The sequence below is a fragment of the Ursus arctos genome, unplaced genomic scaffold (assembly GCF_023065955.2).
Source record: "Ursus arctos isolate Adak ecotype North America unplaced genomic scaffold, UrsArc2.0 scaffold_22, whole genome shotgun sequence".
Taxonomy (NCBI): domain Eukaryota; kingdom Metazoa; phylum Chordata; class Mammalia; order Carnivora; family Ursidae; genus Ursus; species Ursus arctos.
The window spans coordinates 62,088,112-62,107,213 of record NW_026622897.1 but is presented as its reverse complement, the minus strand read 5'-3'; the positions used below and the strand labels follow the sequence as shown (position 1 = coordinate 62,107,213).

Below are 19,102 nucleotides of genomic sequence, written 5' to 3'. Positions count from 1 at the left end.
TGAGCACAGCATAACATATAGAGAAGTTGAACCACTCCGTACACCTGAAACTAATGTATACTATGTGTCAACTATACTTTAAAAAAATGTTTAGATATCTGTGACTATAATATTCCTTGTAGTTTTTTATTACTTGGCCCACATTAGAAAGAAAAAAGGGGGAAAGCACAAGAGGATGTTTTCCAAAATTAAACTTCTCCCCAAGTAGAGCAGTGTCAATCAGATAGAGCTGGAAGAGAAAGAACATGGAACTGGGCAGCTGCAGCCGAGGGTTCTGGACAAAGTGACCAGGGCCAATCACACCTCTCTGGGCTCCAGAGTTCTCACTTGTTCCACGCAAAGGGCCAAGTTAATATACAAAGGTACCAAATATTAATTAGCAATCTCTAAGTGTCCAAATACCTCTACAATTCTAGGATACTAGGCTACGTTTTCAGCATGAGTCTAAAAGAACATAAATACAAAAAGAGAAAAGAAATCAAGGGCCTGGTTTAGAAATAGGAGAAAAATTAATTGCAAAAGTATCTCAGAAGTCACCAAAATGGTTGAAAGTTTTCTGTAGAAAATTCGCATTCCGTATATAAAGTATTACTGGTTTTGGCATAACCTGAGTGCATACTTTAACACTCAGGCAGTTCAATTAGCAATTTGGTCTGAGTATTAATCTCATTTTGCATTAAATGAAAATTTTAAAACTTAAAACCCCCCCATTTCATTCGTGCATTCTAAAAAGGTCAATTACATAGCTCAGGCTGTACTGGCTTTAACAGAGAATCTTACCAGATGTTAAATCCCAGGGTAAAATATTACCAGCAAGAGGCTCTGGGGCCCACCTGATACTCATATACTCTGCCCTACACATTTAATCACTTGAAGAACCACATTCATCTCAATGAAACTTTCAATACCGTTAAGCAAGTCACTTTTTTCTGTACACACATATTTCAGTTAGGATTTTTTAAGATTAAAAAAAGTAACCTATAAAAAGAATATTTGCATATCTTCTCTCTATATTTGTTTTGTTTCTCAAAGCTTCATTTATGTGGAGATCCTTTTCTACATGCTCTACTGGTTTTAAGGAAGTAAGTAAAGGAAGTAAATTCACAAATGGTTATAAATGAAGTAATGAAGACCTTTATCAGCCCCTACAAAGCAGGCTGTGTTTCTCAAGCAAAACCTCTATTTGCCAATAGTAGAGCACATGAAAAGCGCACGGTAGAGCTTTTGCTGAAGAATCTTGCACCACAGTCAGCAAAAACCTAAATAGATATTTCCTTTCTCTATTTACCTAGTAAAACTTACAGAGTAATCACCTACTTCCAAAGAGGTTTTGTGAGGATCAACTTCAAGACCGTAAAGTGCTTAAAACCTATAATGTACTACAGAAATACAAGTTTAGAGAAATAAGGAGCAATTTTCTCAGATAAGGCTCAAAGGTCATTCAAATCTGAAATCATTTGGGATTTCAATCAAGTAAAAATTCCCAACCACTGATTAAATTATGGTGCATTCATAAAACGTTAAGAACAATAAAGAGTTCACTGTGTGGTAATATGAAAATATCTCCAAGATAAGTTAAGTGAAAAAAGCAATATGCTTAAGATTATGTTTAGTGTGCCATCTTTTATGTAAAAGAAAAAGAAAATGAAAAATAAGAAACTCTAGCAGAGGGGCGCCTGGGTGGCTCAGTCGGTTGAGCATCTGCCTTCAGCTCAGGTCATGATCCCAGGATTCTGGGATCGAGTGACACATGGGGCTCCTGGCTCGGCAGGGAGCCTGCTTCACCCTCTGCCTGCCACTCCCCCAACTGTGTGCTCTCTTTCTCTCTGACAAATAAATAAAAATTAAAATAAATAAAATAAATAAAGGTTCTGTTTCAGAAAGAGAAAAAGAAAGAAAGAAAGAAAGAAAGAAAGAAAGAAAGAAAGAAAGAAAGAAAGAAAGAAACTCTAGCAGAATATATAAGAAACTAATAACAGTAGGGGAAAGACTACCTTGGTGGTAGACCTGAGGTAGAAGACTTTTCACTGCACCTCCCCTTTTTCTTAAGTTTGAAAAAAATTGTACCTATTCGAAAATGTTCTACCTATTTAAAAAATTAAACATGTATTTTTTAAAAAGCAGCTGACCTAAAATCACACAGCTAAATCTATCTTTGAAGTCTATATTTTTTCTTTTACATTAATCTACTCTCTAGAGATAGGTATAAAAGGAAGGCATATTCCACAGCAGTGTACCATGATTAACAGATAAGTGAGATGTAAGGACAATCAGTGAGTTCAGAGAAGAGAAACAATGTGTGATAAAGTGACTTCATAGAGGAAGTGAAATGTAACCTAGGCCGTAAAATAATGAGAGCTTTTTGGACAGGAAAGGGCAATTGGCAGGCTTTTAGATAGCGGAATAACATGAGAAAAGTAGCTGCTTAATGCAAACACCTCAGAGGACAAAAGGAGACACCAATCTCTCCCACACCCCCCCTTCCCTACCTTCGGGTTTCACAGACCTTTCCACTGAAGGCCTGGCAGGGGCTTTGGGTGCCATAGTGTCATCCTCCTCATCTTATAGATGGTGAGTACTGGCTCGAAGAGATAAAATTTGTTTTGTTTTGTTTTGTTTTTAACTAAGGTTACTTAGCAGAACTGAGACTAGAATTCGCGTTTTGTAATCCCAGGTCCAACACTCTCTAGTAATAAGAACATCATGGTTTTAGTTCTCTAAAGTCAACAATGTTCTTTGTATGTGTAGGTGCTTAGCTCAATTCAGTGATCCTACTAAAGATGGTTTAGAACTGAACTCTAGACTTCGGCCTTGGACAATTAAACAGCACTTCTGTTAAACAGAGGTATAGCTGAACTCAGTGACAATTTTCTTAACTGCCTTTATCTTTATTTGTTAAACAAACTGTGAGGGAGACAGTACTTAATAGTAATAAGGACCTAGAGGAGATCTGAGCGCCAGCCCTGCTCATGCAGTCTGTTCCTGTTCAGTGGTTTGCCACTTACCGTTTTATAATGGTTAAATGTTTTGCTACCTATTTGCTCAGTCTCAGCATCCTCACTGCAGAATAAGGTGTTAAACCTGCTTCTAAAAAAAAAATTTTTTAAAGCCCAATCCTTAACTGTCAACCCGAACTCATTTTATGAATTCAGCAAAAGAGCTACAATTTGATCATAAATTCAGCTTTTTTCGTTGTTAATACGGCTTAGAATGGGTAATTCTTCATCAAACAAAATAACAAACTGAGTAACAGATATCTGAACAGGTTTTGATACTAAAAGAGAACAAAACAAGTGTGCTATCTTTAAAACTTTTCAAAAATTTTTATCAGCATAAATAAATAAAATCTTTTAAAAAGGTGGGAGGCGGGTGCGCCTGGGTGGCTCAGTTAAGTGTCTGCCTTCAGCTCAGGTCATGATCTTAGGGTCCTGGGATTGAGCCCCGCATTGGGCTCCCCACTCAGTGAGGAGTCTGCTTCTCCTTCTGCCCGTGCTCTTGTGGTCTCTTTCTCTCTCAAATAAATAAATAAAAACTTAAAAAAAAAAATCATCAGCAATTTTTTAAAAGCTTAAACAGTATCTCAAGTTTTTTTTAATAAAAAATAAAATGTATAAAGAAACCAAAATCTTAAGGGCCAGAATATAAACTATTAACAAGAAGTAAACATTCCATAAGCTTGTACAGTAGGTTATGCTTTTCAGAGTAGACTTGCATCATCCTTTAGTTGGTTTTAGTCTTGCCCCTGGGAAAAGTAGGTATTATTGCTATTTTACAGATGTAGAGGCTGAGTCAGAGATTAGGAGATGTGCCCCAAATCATAGAATTTTATGTGTAATAAAACTGGGACTAGAACCCAAGCCTCCTGCTCTGATGCCCTTTCCACATGTGCCACTTTCCCTCTTTTTCTGGAAGAACAGAGAGCCCTATGACCCCGCGGCCATGTATGCATGTTGTAGATAGGGTGCAGTGATGGACTGGTGCTCCCCTAACCCTACTCAGTCAGTTCTCCAGGACCCAATAAGAGGGCTGGCACTATTTTGTGGAGCCAAGTTAAATCCAGTGGCGAAGAACGAGATATTCCTAGAACTCTGGGACCATTCTCTCTCAGGAAGCCCCCATCTGCTAGCACCCACCTTTGGGGGAACCAGTTCCAAGAGACACTAGCCTCTCCAAATGAGGAAGCTGGAAAGCAGATCAGGACAAAAGCAATCAGGAGGAAAGAGAGCTGCAAGTTCTTGATTTGTATAAGGACTGCCCCTGAATCACTCTAATCAGAGTGTTGGCAAGTTTCTCAAAAAAGTTGAATTTATCCCACTTCAAATGCCTGCTCCTCCAAAGGCCATTCTTTCGGCGCCCACATGATTGCTAAGCAACTTTGCTCTCATTCCCCCGACTTGAAGAATAAACTATTGTTACTACAATAAAAGATCCATATCCATGCCAACAACCCATCTCTCTACTATTGCCTCTGCAGGACCTTTGCTGACAAGAGATGACTAATTAGCTGCATGAGCCCTGTTCGTTGGTCTGTTCTGTTCAGTGGTTTGCCATTTATCCTTTTTAAGCATTTTACTCCAACTATCATGAAAACAAAATCAAGGATGATGAACAACTAAACAGTATATTAACACACATGAGTGCATAATGTCTACCCTCCTCTCTCCCAAAGATGTAGAGATTATAAAGGTTCTCTGAAACGTGCCCTCCCACAAGTCACACAGTTTCCCTTTACAGGATGTGCGTAATGGGCAAACTTCAACACTGAAGAAAAGGGGGGTGGGGATCTCTATTCCAACAAGCTTATCTGAACGAACACAATTATAGAATTATAATTCATAATAAGCAATCTTTAAAAAAAAAAAAGAAAATTCCTGTCTGATTTATAAAATTTCAAGCTAATGGCGAATTACCAGAAAACTCTTCTTAACAATGAACCAGAATGACCAATTTCCTACCAGTACCTTGCCCTGCCTTAAGAGCATTGTCTTCATAGAAGTCCTGCCCCTACCACATAGAGTCATTTTCCCTGTCCTGACAATACCTTTTCATCCGGCTTATCACTATTTAAGTCTTGCTTGCTTTCTCTTAAATTATCTTCATTGTATTCAGCCTCAGAAATCTCCAAGTCAATGTTGATTCAGTCCCTAAATGCAATTACCATCCTAGACGCTTTTACCAAATAATCTTTTAAAAGATTTTATTTATTTATTTGAGAGACAGAGTGAGAGCACAAGCAGGGGGAGTGGTAGAGGCAGAGGGAGAAGCAGACTCCCCGCTGAGCAGGGAGCCCAATGTGAGGCTCGATCCCAGGATTCTGGGATCATGACCTGAGCCAAAGGCAGATGCTTAAACGACTGAGCCACCTAGGCGCCCCTTACCAAATTAATCTTAAAACGCTACTAATATCACATTATTCCCTCATCTAAAATTCATCAAAAGCCTACGGAAGTAAAAACCAAGTAAGTATCTCAGCCCTCTATTTAAGTCACTCGACAAGTCAGGCCCTCTTTAGTTTTCTAGCGTTTCTTCCTACCCCTCTGTACCAAACATACGAAGCCCACCGGACAAGTTTACTCACTGTACCATACACAAACCCTGTACCATACCTCTTCGCTCCAGGCCTTTGCTCCAACCACCCCTATACCTCCATTTCTACCTAACATAAATGCTATCCCTTTCAGAAGCTTCCACCACCGAAAATCAAGGTGGTCTTTCCTCACTCTGCATTTCCCAAGCACTCTGTACTTTTTATTTTACACTACCACACATGATTTTCCTCTCCCAAGATTGTGAATTTCTGAAAGAATGGCCCATGTCTTACCTATCCTTGCATTCCCACAGCACCTCACATGCTATCCAGAAGGCAGAATTTCTATAAATGCTGAACAAATCCCTAGAAAATTCTCTTTTAACAGTAGAACTATATTTTACTAATGACAACAATCTTAGGAAATATCCTACTCCTGTCTCCTTATTTCATAGATAAAAAGACTGGGGCCTGAGACTTGCTCTAAGTCATACACTGATTAATAACAAAACAGCGATGAGAACCCAAGTCTCCTATCTGCCTGTCTCACAAAAATGGGGTGCCAGAAACATTCCCTTGTGCCTAGTTACATCCTTCAAGACTGGGTCATTCTCCATTAACTCTAGGAAACCTTTACTGGCCCTCCTGTCCACTGAACTCCTACTCAGCATTTAAATGAATTGTTTCATATGCTAGCAGTATCTCAAATACCTAACTGCAGCTCAGTGAGGGACGGAAACTTGCCCAATAGTTGTATTCTATATTCTTCACAGGAGCCCAACACGTACGGACAGATTAAGGCCGGATACCTTAATCAAAACCACCTGTTGTGATGTTCTCTACAGACTATATGCCATTAAACTACCTACAGTAAATGCCACTGGATTTCATTCTAAATGAACCACCTTTAATAAGTTATTTCAGGCAATTAATCAACTTAGCCCTCTTCAGAAATCAAACAGAAAATATCAATAAAATTGACAACATTTTTTTAAATTTCCCTTTAAAAAGAGACACCACAAAGAAACAAACAAAAGAAGGCTGATAGCTCCAATATTCAAATTACTCTTATAAATTAAAAAAAAAAAAAAAAGATGAGCACCTAACAAAAAAATGGACAACGGACATGAATGGGAAATGTGTAAAAGAAACTGACGGCTAATAAATATAGAAAAAGATGCTAAGCCTCATTAGTAATCAAAATAATGCAAACTAAAACAGCTATTACTTTTTGCTTGAGTAACAATACCTGGCATTTGAACAGATACAGGGGAGTGAAGATAGCCACCACCCAACACTGGAGAAGGAATAGAGCAGGTCTTCTCCATCCCTACTGACATTTTGGACCAGATATTTTTTTTTCAGACTTCTTTTCTTTTTTTTTTTTGTCAGGTAGGCTCCATGCCCAGCATGGAGCCCAACACAGGCTTGAACTCACGACACTGAGATCAAGACCAAGAGTCAGACACTTAACGGACTGAGCCACCCAGTCGCCCCTAGATCAGATAATTCTTTGTTTAGGAAGCCAGGGGGAGGTGTATCTTACACATTGCAGGCTGTTTAGCAGCGTCCCTGGATGAAAACATCTAAACATCTCAAATATCTAAGAATAGGAAAGTAGTTAAATAAAACATGGTGCATCAACACAGTAAATCATTCAAAGCCATTATTAAGAATATTGTCTGTATCTATGAGCAGTGATATGGAAAGATGACCTTAACACGTCTTTAAGAAAATAGGTTACAGAGGCGCCTGGGTGGCTCAGTTGGTTAAGCGTCTGCCTTTGGCTCAGGTCATGATCCCACAGTCCTGGGATCGAGCCCCACATCAGGCTCCCTGCTCAGCTGGGAGTCTACTTCTCCCTCTCCCCCTGCTTCTGCTCTCTCTCTTTCTGTCAAAAAATCTTTTAAAAAGGGGCGCCTGGGTGGCACAGCAGTTAAGCCTCTGCCTTCGGCTCAGGGCGTGATCCCGATGTTGTGGGATCGAGCCCCACATCAGGCTCCTCCGTTATGAGCCTGCTTCTTCCTCTCCCACTCCCCTTGCTTGTGTTCCCTCTCTCGCTGGCTGTCTCTCTCTGTCAAATAAATAAATACAATCTTAAAAAAAAAATGGTACTTTATTCGTAGGACTGCTAGAAGGAATTAGTAGTAATGCGTGGCATGTAGTAAGTATTATGAAAAGGTTAGTTATTATCTTTATCATTTGCTATTTAATATATATTTGTATTATTTTTTAAAAATATTTTATTTGAGGGCGCCTGGGTGGCACAGCAGTTAAGCCTCTGCCTTCGGCTCAGGGCGTGATCCCGATGTTGTGGGATCGAGCCCCACATCAGGCTCCTCCGTTATGAGCCTGCTTCTTCCTCTCCCACTCCCCCTGCTTGTGTTCCCTCTCTCGCTGGCTGTCTCTATCTCTGTCAAATAAATAAATGAAATCTTTAAAAAAAAAAAAATCTTTTAAAAAAAGAAAAAAGAAAAAAAAAAGGTTACAAAATCATGTGAAACACAGTCCCATTTATATAGAAGGATATATATGTTTGTGTATATGCAACAGTGTGCATGCATGTGTGTATGTGTACAGCGTAAGGAGAGGGACGAAAAAGGGGTGGAAGAGAGACAAAAGATGTTAGAAAGATATTCACTGAAAAGTTAATTGCATCTGCCCTTGGTGGTAGAATTTTGGGTACTTTTACCTTTGCCTCTATACTTCAATGTGTTGTTTGAATATTCTACGTATTATCTTTATAATCAGAAAAAGTGAAGCTTTTATATCTACGGAAAATTTAGAAATTAAATATGTCTGGGGGTTCCAGCTAGAGAACACCAATAAAATTACAAAATATGAAGAGAGCACTGTAGGAATATAGAGGTGATGAAACTAACTCAGTTCAGTCATCCACAAAGAACTATGCTTTGCCATGCCTCTTGAAGAAGCCACATGATGGGCTCCCAATCTGGGACAACTTCCTTAGATTCCAGTCTCCACTGGACTACAGCATAAACAAATATCTTTAAGAAGATAAATCATGTATAAAAAGATTTAACTCCAGTAAGTGTCTGCACCTATCTCTCCCACTACTTTGTAATTCATAAAGGGAAGGTCTATATTATCCAACTGTGCAACACCAAAACCCAATAAAGTGCCTGATGTTCAACAAACATTTGCTAAATGAGCCCTATTTCAGAATTTTCTTATCTCTCTCTCTAATTTAGCTTGCTTCTCCATCATCTTTATCTAGATCTCTAAATTTACTTCACTGTACTACCACGATATTCCACTGAGAGAATTTTTGTTTAATTGGAATCTCTAATTCAGATCACTTTTAGAGTAAAAACCAGTATCTCCATTAGTTATTCACACCACCAGAACTAGCAGGCGTGACTCATCTGACCTGAGGTCCAGTAAAGCAATCCAGTTCCTCAAAATACAAGTAGAGATTTTTGAGGAAAGGACTCAGAATTAACAAGTGTGAGAGAGAACTCTATAACAAGAGAGAAAAATTACGTAGTTCAATTTAGTACACTCTACTCCAAAAGAAAATCTGAAGTCACAGTACATACCCAAAGTGATAATAAAAATCACAAATCTGAGGTTTATCTTTGCTGCCCCCTCTTCTGACCACTCTGTCTCCTTATGGTCTCCATAATAGGATTGCCATCCCTATCAAGCTCATGAAATTGCTTTCTCAAAAGGATTCTGTGGCAGACACAGAGATGTACCTCAAGAACAGAAATGCTGCCCAGCTACGAGGACTGTAGTTAGCTGAGAGCCTCCAGCTATTTTACCTTAGGGTCCTCAGCCAATGACTGAGCAAGATGGTGGGGTCACGCCCTGAGCCGAAGGCTTACTACATGCCAAGATTGCTTCTAGTTTTGTCAAGTCCGTATCACAGTTTGACAGCTCCTTTTCCCAATCCTGCTTCCTCTCTTTTTCCCCACCATAGGTGTTTCTTCTCAATAGCCCTTTTGCACTCCCAACTCTGTCTCACCATCTGCTTCCTGGAGAACCCAACACGGGACAGACACCTTCTGAACAAGTCATTCTCCCAAGCTGCTGGCACTTGGCATTCTGGATCATTCCCTTCCTTTTGGTTATTCTCCTTAGGAGAATGAGGGGTGAGGAAGGTGATCCCACAAAGGCACCTCTACCAAAGCTCAATTTTCAGCCCTGAATTCTTTCTCCTTACTCTCTTCTTCAAGAATGCTTTTATTCTGACAATATTAAGTTACCTCTATTCTAATAACTCTCAGATCTTCTGGTCTTTCCCTCTCAACTGAACTCTGATTTATATCCCTAACTAATTCTAGAGGTTTCTACACTAAATTTGCCTCACATCCAAAAAAAACACAAAGAAGAATTCATCACCTTTTTCCCCAAAACAGGCTTCTCACCCTGATGCTAACTTTGGTACCATCATTCCTTTAACAACAAAATCATGGACTCTCCTCTTCTTGTACCTCTTTTACATACAGTTTGTCCTATTACTAAGTCTAATTCAGACCCCCAAGGCCAACTCCTCTCTCCACTGAATGAGCTGTTCTATCAGCTTACAGCTAACCAGAGAATGTAATGCTGGGAAAACAGGGCACCCTGTCCTCAGTAACAGGTCCCATTCTCCCTTCTGAGACTCCAACAAAGAGCTGCAGCAGAGCAAATACTCAACAGGATATGGCTGTGGTAAACACATCAAGCTAACATAGTTAAATTAGAAGGCCAACCCTCAAAGACCTCACCTGGTACTCCACATTTTACAAAGGAGGAAACTGAAGCCCAGCAAGAAGTGACTTCCCATGGCTACACAAGTATCAGAGCACAGACAGGTCTCCTGACTCCCCAACTAGTGCTCTTTCCTGACACTTTTTCCTGTTTTTCCAAGGGACTTATTTTCTGTATCTGTCATCGTGGATGTTCTTATAGACGAGTATGACATATCCCTTAAAGTCAGTGACAAATGTCTCTTCTTCTAGAAGGATTCTCTAACCTAACTCCTCCAATCCTCCCCATAGGCTAGATAGGTTCCCCTCCTCTGTGTGCCCAGAACTTTTTTTTTTTTGGTGAAAGTTTAATTTAAAAAGAACACTCGTCTTTGGGCGCCTGGGTGGCTCAGTCATGAAGTGTCTGCCTTCGGCTCAGGTCATGATCCCAGCGTTCTGGGATCAAGCCCTGCATCGGGCTCCCTGCTCAGCAGGAAGTCTGCTTCTCCCTCTCCCACTCCCCCCGCTTGTGTTCCCTCTCTCTCTGTCAAATAAATAGATAAAATCTTAAAAAAATAAAAAATAAAAAGAACACTCGTCTTTACTCAAGAATGACAATTAATAAATAGACAAAAATGATAGACTTGATCTTAAAAATCACTATAGTTGCAGCCAACAATAAAATAATTCATTACAGGCAAGTGTTATGAATAGATCCCACAAGTCTTAGGTGAATTGTGTACTTTCTTTATCTCACTATACTTGAATTGACAGTTTGCTGGGTCTGTATCATTCAAAAGACTAAAGCTCTACTGGGGCGCCTGGGTGGCGCAGTCGTTCAGCGTCTGCCTTCGGCTCAGGGCGTGACCCCAGCGTTGTGGGATCGAGCCCCACATCAGGCTCCTCCGCTGTAAACCTGCTTCTTCCTCTCCCACTCCCCCTGCTTGTGTTCCCTCTCTCGCTGGCTGTTTCTCTCTGTCAAATTAATAAATAAAATCTTTAAAAAAAACAAAAAGACTAGAGCTCTATAAGGGTAGGGAATATCTGTTTTGATTCCCACTGCCACCATCCCAGTCCAGCACTCATCAACTAAGTCATCAACTTTCACAGATTCTCCCCAATTGGTCTCCCCATCTCCAGCCTCTCACCTCCAATTACCACACCCACATCCTCAAAATAATCTCAAAACTCTACCTTTCTCATAAATACCCAAAAAGTTTTAGTAACTTCCCCTCTTTACAGGACCAGTTCTGAAGTACTGGCTCTACCGTAGTCAGTCAACAAAGATATGTTAGCCATCCATTCTGTACAGGAACAAAAACAACAAAACCGTAACCCCACATCCATCACCCTATGAGCTGAAAGAATGGATGGGATGTGCTGCCTGACAAGGCAGGTAGCGCTCCACCCTCCCAGAACTGCTTATGCAACGACATGTAATACCTTCAACACCGTTCAGCACGTGTTGGAGCACGGCTGGTACACCACGTTCGCATACACCACTCTCCTGGTCCAAATCAAACATACCTGATTACCAGACAAAGGTGATTATTCTTACAGAAGCAAAAGGTATAGAAGGCACAGAAGAACCTTAAGATGAAAAAATTAGTTTTTCCAGTATTGCAGAAATGTCTCCCTAATCACAAGATCTCTTCATTTACAAAATTCAACTATATGCAGATTTACTCTTAAATACCTTTCCATAGTTAATTAATTGCTGAGAATTGCAGTTTCAAGTGAACACAGATTTTGAATTAAAAAAGAAAAAGGGAACCTGAAGGTACAATGAGAAGAAGGAAATAAAGCAGAAAGCAGAGTAGAAAAATAGACTTATGAAATGAATCCCTGGGGAAATAAAGGAAGCTGAGACAAAGGGCTGCGTTGGACTTATGTTGTAGGACAAGAACAGGGACACACATAAGACAGACTGTGGAGGCAAGCTGGAATACCTCGAGTTCCAGTGCGCTAATTATCCACTGAGGGGATTACACAATAACCCTCTTGTTGCGAGGGAATGAGAACATAGCTACTCTGAGATAGCAAATGGAGTAAGTGAGAAAAGGTCATGTAAAGCCTCTTCTGTCTCCAGCTTCCAGGTACTATGTACCTCAGGACTATAGTGAGACCCAAAAGGAAGTATGAAATGGAGATCAAGAAGGTTAAGAACTCTGAGTCATAAGATTAGAAATGCACACTGGCTCTTAAGATGGATACATACACACACACACACACACACACACACACAGCGCCTCACAGTTTGTATAATACCTTCAATAAAGCAGAAGTTTACATGTTGTTTCAAAAAAACCCTAAAACTTCCAACTTATCTCACTTTTGAAAAGTTGTTAGCAAATAAGTAATAAAGAAAGGAAATAACCCAGAATCCATTATTACCATTTTAAGATTTTTAAATCTCTCTTACTATACTAAAATGTCTTTATTATTTTGTTTTGGTGAAATATAAAAAATATTTACAAAGACTTTTATAGGCTCATTCATGATTCCAATATCCTAATCTCATTTTTTTAATGAGATTTCTTTTAGTTCCTCAACAGAAACAACTTTTACCACAGAGGTTAACAGAAACATAACACTAAAGATTAGGGGAAAAGGGGTGCCTGGGTGGCTCAGTCGGTTAAGCATCTGCCTTCGGCTCAGGTCATGATCCCAGGGTCCTGGGATCAAGCCCCACATAGGGCTCCCTGCTCAGCAGAGAGCCTGCTTCTTTCTCTCCCTCTGCCTGCCGCTCTGCCTACTTGTGCTCTCTCTCTTTCTCTCTGTCAAATAAATAAATAAAATCTTTTTTAAAAATTTAAAAAATAAAGTTCAACACCTTAAAAAAAAAAGATTAGGGGGAGGGGCGCCTGGGTGGCTCAGTCGTTAAGCATCTGCCTTCAGGTCAGGGCGTGATCCTGGCATTCTGGGATCGAGCCCCACATCAGGCTCCTCCACTATGAGCCTGCTTCTTCCTCTCCCACTCCCCCTGCTTGTGTTCCCTCTCTCGCTGGCTGTCTCTCTCTCTCTCTGTCAAATAAATAAATAAAATCTTTAAAAAAAAAAAGATTAGGGAAAAATACTATACATGCCAAGTTCACAAAAATTAACCATAGTTTTGCATTGTGTTTCACACAATAAAAGCCCTTTACTGCAACTTGCTTCCTTTATACAGTTGTCTTGCTTATGCAGAGGACATATTCCAAGTGGATGCCTGAAACCCTACCGGAGAGTACTGAACCCTAGGTACACGTTTTTTCTGATACATACATATCTGTGATCAAGTTTAATTTATAAATTAGGCACAGTAAAAAGATTACCAACAATAACTAATAATAAAATAGAATAATTATACTGTAATAAAAGTTACGTGAATATGGTGTCTCTCTCTCTCTCTCAAAATACTATACTATACTCACCCTTCCTGTGAGATAAAGATGAGAAATGATAAAAGGCCTACGTGAGGAGATGAAGCGAGTGATGTAGGCACTGTAACGTATTGTTAAGCTACTATTGAACTACTGACGGTATGTCAGAAGGAGGATCAACTGCTTCCAGACCACAGATGACTGCAGGTAACTGAAACCGTGAAATCTGAAAACGCAGCTAAGTGGGGACTACTATATTTTCAACTGACACATTGGCCAGGCTCAATTACTTTTGTAACTAGTAAGGCTAAAAATTTTTTTGGCTAAATGCCTACATGGGAAGAGAACATATAATATTTATAAGACATATAGCCAACTACAAAGCAAAGAATAAAAGATATTTAGCTGAAAATCTATCACTGAGGAATGAATATTCAAATTACCCGTGTTGTTCCCAAAAAATTTTTTCCACTTAGATTCTCTTTTACTTCAAAAGGGCACAATTTAAAACAAAACAAAACCCCGTGTTTCTAAAAACAACAGGATAAAACTGCACAGCCAAAAAGCTTATTTCAAGACATTTCCAGGACTGACATGTAATTTGCACTGCAACCATAATTGCAAAGTAAAGTTATAATAAAGGTTGCAAAAAATATCGCTAGACTGTGCTATATTTAAAAGGACAACACTTACTAAAACAATAAGAGTATTAATTTTAAAGTACACTTTGATCTCTGGAAGGAACATAACAAACTAGTAATAATGGTTACCTCCAGGGCAGTAAAATAGTATGGGACAGGGGTTGAAGAAAACTTACTTTTCACTTCTGTAAATGGCCTTTTGAACTTTATGAATTCTTTTTTATTTTAATTTATTTGAGCAAGAGAGCATGAGTGGGGGTGAGGGGCGGAGGGAGAGGGAGAGCAAACTCCCCACTGAGCAGGGAGCCCAACATGGGGCTTGAGCCCAGGACCCGGGGATCATGACCTGAGCCGAAGGCAGATGCCCAACCAACTGAGCCATCCAGGAGCACCGAACTTTATAAATTCTATACCATGTGTTTATATGAACTATTCCAAAGTTTCTCTTCAATGTACAAGAATTTAAATAATAGCCTTCATCACCTTATCTTCTTGGAATTACATGTATTTTTTTCTTTTTAAAAATTTTTATGTTATTTTAATTCCAGTATAATAAATATACGGTGTTATATTAGTTTCAGGTGTACAATATAGTGATTCAAGCATACATTACCCTGGGGCGCCTGGGTGGCTCAGTCAGTTAATCTTTTGCCTTCGGCTCAGGTCATGATCCCAGAGTCCTGAGATCAAGTCCTGCATTGGGCTCCCTGCTCATTGAGGAGCTTATCTCTCTCCCTCTGTCCCTCCCACCCCCTGTTCATTCTCTCTCTCTCTCTAATAAATAAATCCTTTTTTTTTAAGATTTTATTTATTTATTTGACAGAGAGAGAGAGAGACAGCCAGCGAGAGAGGGAACATAAGCAGGGGGAGTGGGAGAGGAAGAAGCAGGCTCCCAGGGAGGAGCCTGATGCAGGGCTGGATCCCAGAACGCCGGGATCACGCCCTGAGCTGAAGGCAGATGCTTAACGACTGAGCCACCCAGGCGCCCCCTAAATAAATAAATTCTTAAAAAAAAAAAATAGAATACATTACTCAGTGCTCATCACAATACATGTACTCTTAATCTCCCTTGTCTATTTCACCATCCCCCCCACCGACTTCCCCTATGGTAACCAAAAGTTTGTTCTCTATATGTACGTCTTTTTTTTTCTCTTTTTTTCTTTGTTCATTTGTTCTGTTTCTTAAATCCCACACCAGTGAAATAATATGGTATTTGTCCTTCTCTAATTAACTTATTTCACTTCACATCATGCGCTCTAGATCCATCCATGTTGTTGCAAATGACAAGAGTTCACTCTTTTTCATGGCTGAGTAATATTCCATTGTATGTATACATATCTTTTTTTATCCATTCATCTATCAACGGACACTTGGGTTGCCTCCATATCTTGTTATAAATAATGCTGCAATTAACAGAGGGGTGAATATATCTTTTCAAATTAGTGTTTTCATATTTCATAAATACCCAGTCATGGAGTTACTGGATCATATGGTAATTCTATATATAATTTTCTGAGGAACCTCCATACTGTTTTACTGAGTGGCTGTATCAGCTTGCATTCCCACCAGCAGTGCATGAGGGTTCCTTTTTTTCCACATCCTCGCCAACACTTGTTATTTCTTGTGTTTTTTATTTTAGTCATTCTGACAGCTGTGAGGTGATATCTCATTGTGGTTTTGATTTGCATTCCCCTAATGATAAGTGATTTTGAGCATCTTTTCATGTGTCTGTTGGCCATCTGGATGTCTTCTTTGGAGAAATGTCTGTTCACGGGTGCCTGGGTGGCTCAGTTGGTTAAGCATCTGCCTTCAGCTCAGGTCATGATCGAGCCCTACTTTGGGCTCCCTGTTCAGCGGGGAGTCTGCTTCTCCCTCTACCACTCTCCCCTATTCGTGATTGATCTCTCACTCTCTCTCTCAAATAAATAAATAAAATCTTTATTTTTTTATTTATCTTTTTAAAGATTTTATTTATTTATTTATTTATTTATTTATTTATTTATTTATCAGAGAGAGAGATAGAGAGAGCACAAGCAGGGGGAGTGGCAAACAGAGGGAGAAGCAGTCTCCCCACAGAGCAAATAGCCCCATGTGGGACTCAATCCCAGGACCCTGGGATTATGACCTGAGCCCAAAGCAAAGTATTAATGACCAAGCCACCCAGGCATCCAATAAACAAAATCTTAAAAAAAAAAAAAGTTTGTTCATACCTTCTGCCCATTTTTAAATTGGATTATTTGGGTTTTTTGATGTGGAGCTGTATAAATTCTTTACATATTCTGGATACTAACACTTTATCAAATGCATCATTTGCAACTATCTTCTCCCATTCAGTAGGCTGTGTTTTAGTTTTGTTAATTGTTTCCTTTGCTGTACAGAAGCTTTTTAATTTGATGTAGCTCCAATTGTTTATTTTTGCTTTTATTTCCCCTGCCTTAGGAGACATATTTAGAAAAATGCTAAGGCCAATGTCAGAGAAAGTACTGCCTATTGTCTCTTCTAGGACTTTTATGGTTTCAGGTTATAATTGCATGTATTTCTAAGTAACACTGGAGATTTATTAGCTTTCAGCAAGATCCCTGAAATTCTAAATCATCTGAAGATCATTTTAAAACATAAGTAGAGAAGAAAATAATTATTGCCTCTACTTCAAATAATATCCCCTATACCTATTTCCATTGACTTCTGCAAATTTACATCAAAACCTAAAAGTAGGGGCGCCTGGGTCGCTCAGTCGGTTAAGTGTCTGCCTGCGGCTCAGGTCATGATCCAGGGGTGCTGGGATCAGTCCACATCTGCGGGGAGTCTGCTTCTCCCTCTACCACCCTCCCCCTGCTCATGCTTGCTCTCTCTCTCAAAAATAAATGAATAAATCTTTAAAAAAAAAAAAAAACCTGAAAGTAACAAAGTCTGCTTCAGATGGCCTATTAGTAATGTTTCATAACATATAGAATCCACACACAAATGTCCCTCATTTAAAAATATATATATATACCGGCACCTGGTTGGCTGAGTCAGTGGAGTGTGTGACTCTTGATCTTGGGATTGTGAGTTCAAGCCCACACGGGTGTAGAAATTAATTAAAAATAAAATTAAACACACACATACACACAGAGAAAAAGGGCATGAAAACCAAAACCAAACCAAGGGAAAAAATGGCTGGGAAAAAAAAAAAAAACCTGTAACATTCAACTCAGTGATATTTACCCAACTATCTATATGTACCTAGCATCTTCCTACAGATACGGTTCCATCAATCACTCAGCAGTTTTAAATCTCACATCAGTTATAGTGTATATTGAAATTGCATTCAAGGAACACCTGGGTGGCCCAGTTGTTCAGTGTCTACCTTCAGCTCAGGTCATAATCCCAGGGTCCTGGGATCGAGCCCCACATCGGGCTCCTTGCTCAGCAGGGAGCCTGCTACTCCCTCTGCTTGTGCACACATGCTCTCTCTCGGTCTCTCTCTCTGACAAATAAACAAATAAAATCTTAAAAATAAAACCCTTTAAAAGAAATAAAATTGCATTCAAAACAAATAATAGTCTTATAGTTTGTTCTAAGGAAAGACTATTCATAAACACAAGTTTAAAAGCAAGTAGAGAATGTGTTTCTGAAGTTTTCTTTCCCCACCATATCTACTTCAGCAGTCGACAAGTACATCCGTACACAATTAGGAAACGCTTAATTTAAAATAAGTCAGGGGCACCTGGGTGGTTCAGTTGTTTTAAGTGTCTGCCTTCAGCTCAGGTCATGATCCCAGGGTCCTGGATGGAGCCCCTCATCTGGCTCCCCGCTCAGTGGGAAGCCTGCTTCTTCTGCTCCCTCTGCCCCTCCCCCACCACTCGTGCTCTCTCTTGCTCACCCTGCGCTCCCTCTCTCAAATAAATAAAATCTTTAAAAAAATAAATAAAATAAAATAAAATAAGAAAAAATAAAATAAAAATTCAGTTTAATGTCCCTCTGTATCCAGCCTGAAAAAGAGTAACACCAAATCAACAGGACAATTTAAAAAACGAGTTGCCTTCTAACAATCCCATTGCAAATTAAACTAATACAGCTGATGACTACACAGGCTGAGTGTGGTGGGGGGTAAAGACATGTACAACTGCGCCTCAGGAGGGGAGCCAGAAACACTACAACTGTAGCCAAAGAGAGATCTCCTGCAGAGGGTGCACAGATTGCAAGGAAGAAGCCTGGGAAATCACAGGGAATGCGGAAGGAAGAGGGTGAAAGAATCAAGGTTAAGAAAAGTGAGGCAGAGGTGGTTCCCCTTTTTTTGGAGGGTACAGGGAGCAGAGGCTTGGGGGGAGGAGAAGGGTACATCAATGAAGATCAGGAAGATATTGACCTACATTGACCTCATGCCTAGTTGTCTTAACAAGGAAGCATCACTGACTAAACAACCTCAACATCTTGCCTCTATAGTAGCTTATGCAAGTCACAAGTGGTTTTCCAATTCTATGTTACATATTTTTATCTTATTGATAAATTTAATGAAAGTCTATGTTTGCAACAACAAAATAATATCTTATGTTAATTTATTCTTTGGATTTCAAGTTTTGAAATTTACTGAGGTAGTAATTTTTGTTTCACTCCAAAATATGCTATTAGTTAATAAAAATTAGGTATAAAACATAAGCTTTTCTTGTACTTCCTTCAGGCAACCCTGAAGGAAAATATTTAGTAATTTTTTAAAAGATTTTATTTATTTGAAAGAGAGAGAGCATGTGCACATGAATGGGGAGGTGGGGGAGCAGAGGGAGAGGGAGAAGTAGACTCCCCACTGAGCAGGGAGTCCAATGCAGGGCTGGATCCCAGGACCCTGAGATCATGACCTGAGCCAAAGGCAGACATTTAACTGACTAGGCCACCTGG

General features: G+C 39.6%; 1 protein-coding gene across 1 annotated transcript in view; it reads right to left on the bottom strand.

Moving 5' to 3' along the window:
• Positions 1 to 19,102, bottom strand: part of SWAP70 (switching B cell complex subunit SWAP70) — a 69,974-nt gene that overhangs the window by 44,791 nt on the left and 6,081 nt on the right. The window lies entirely within an intron of this gene.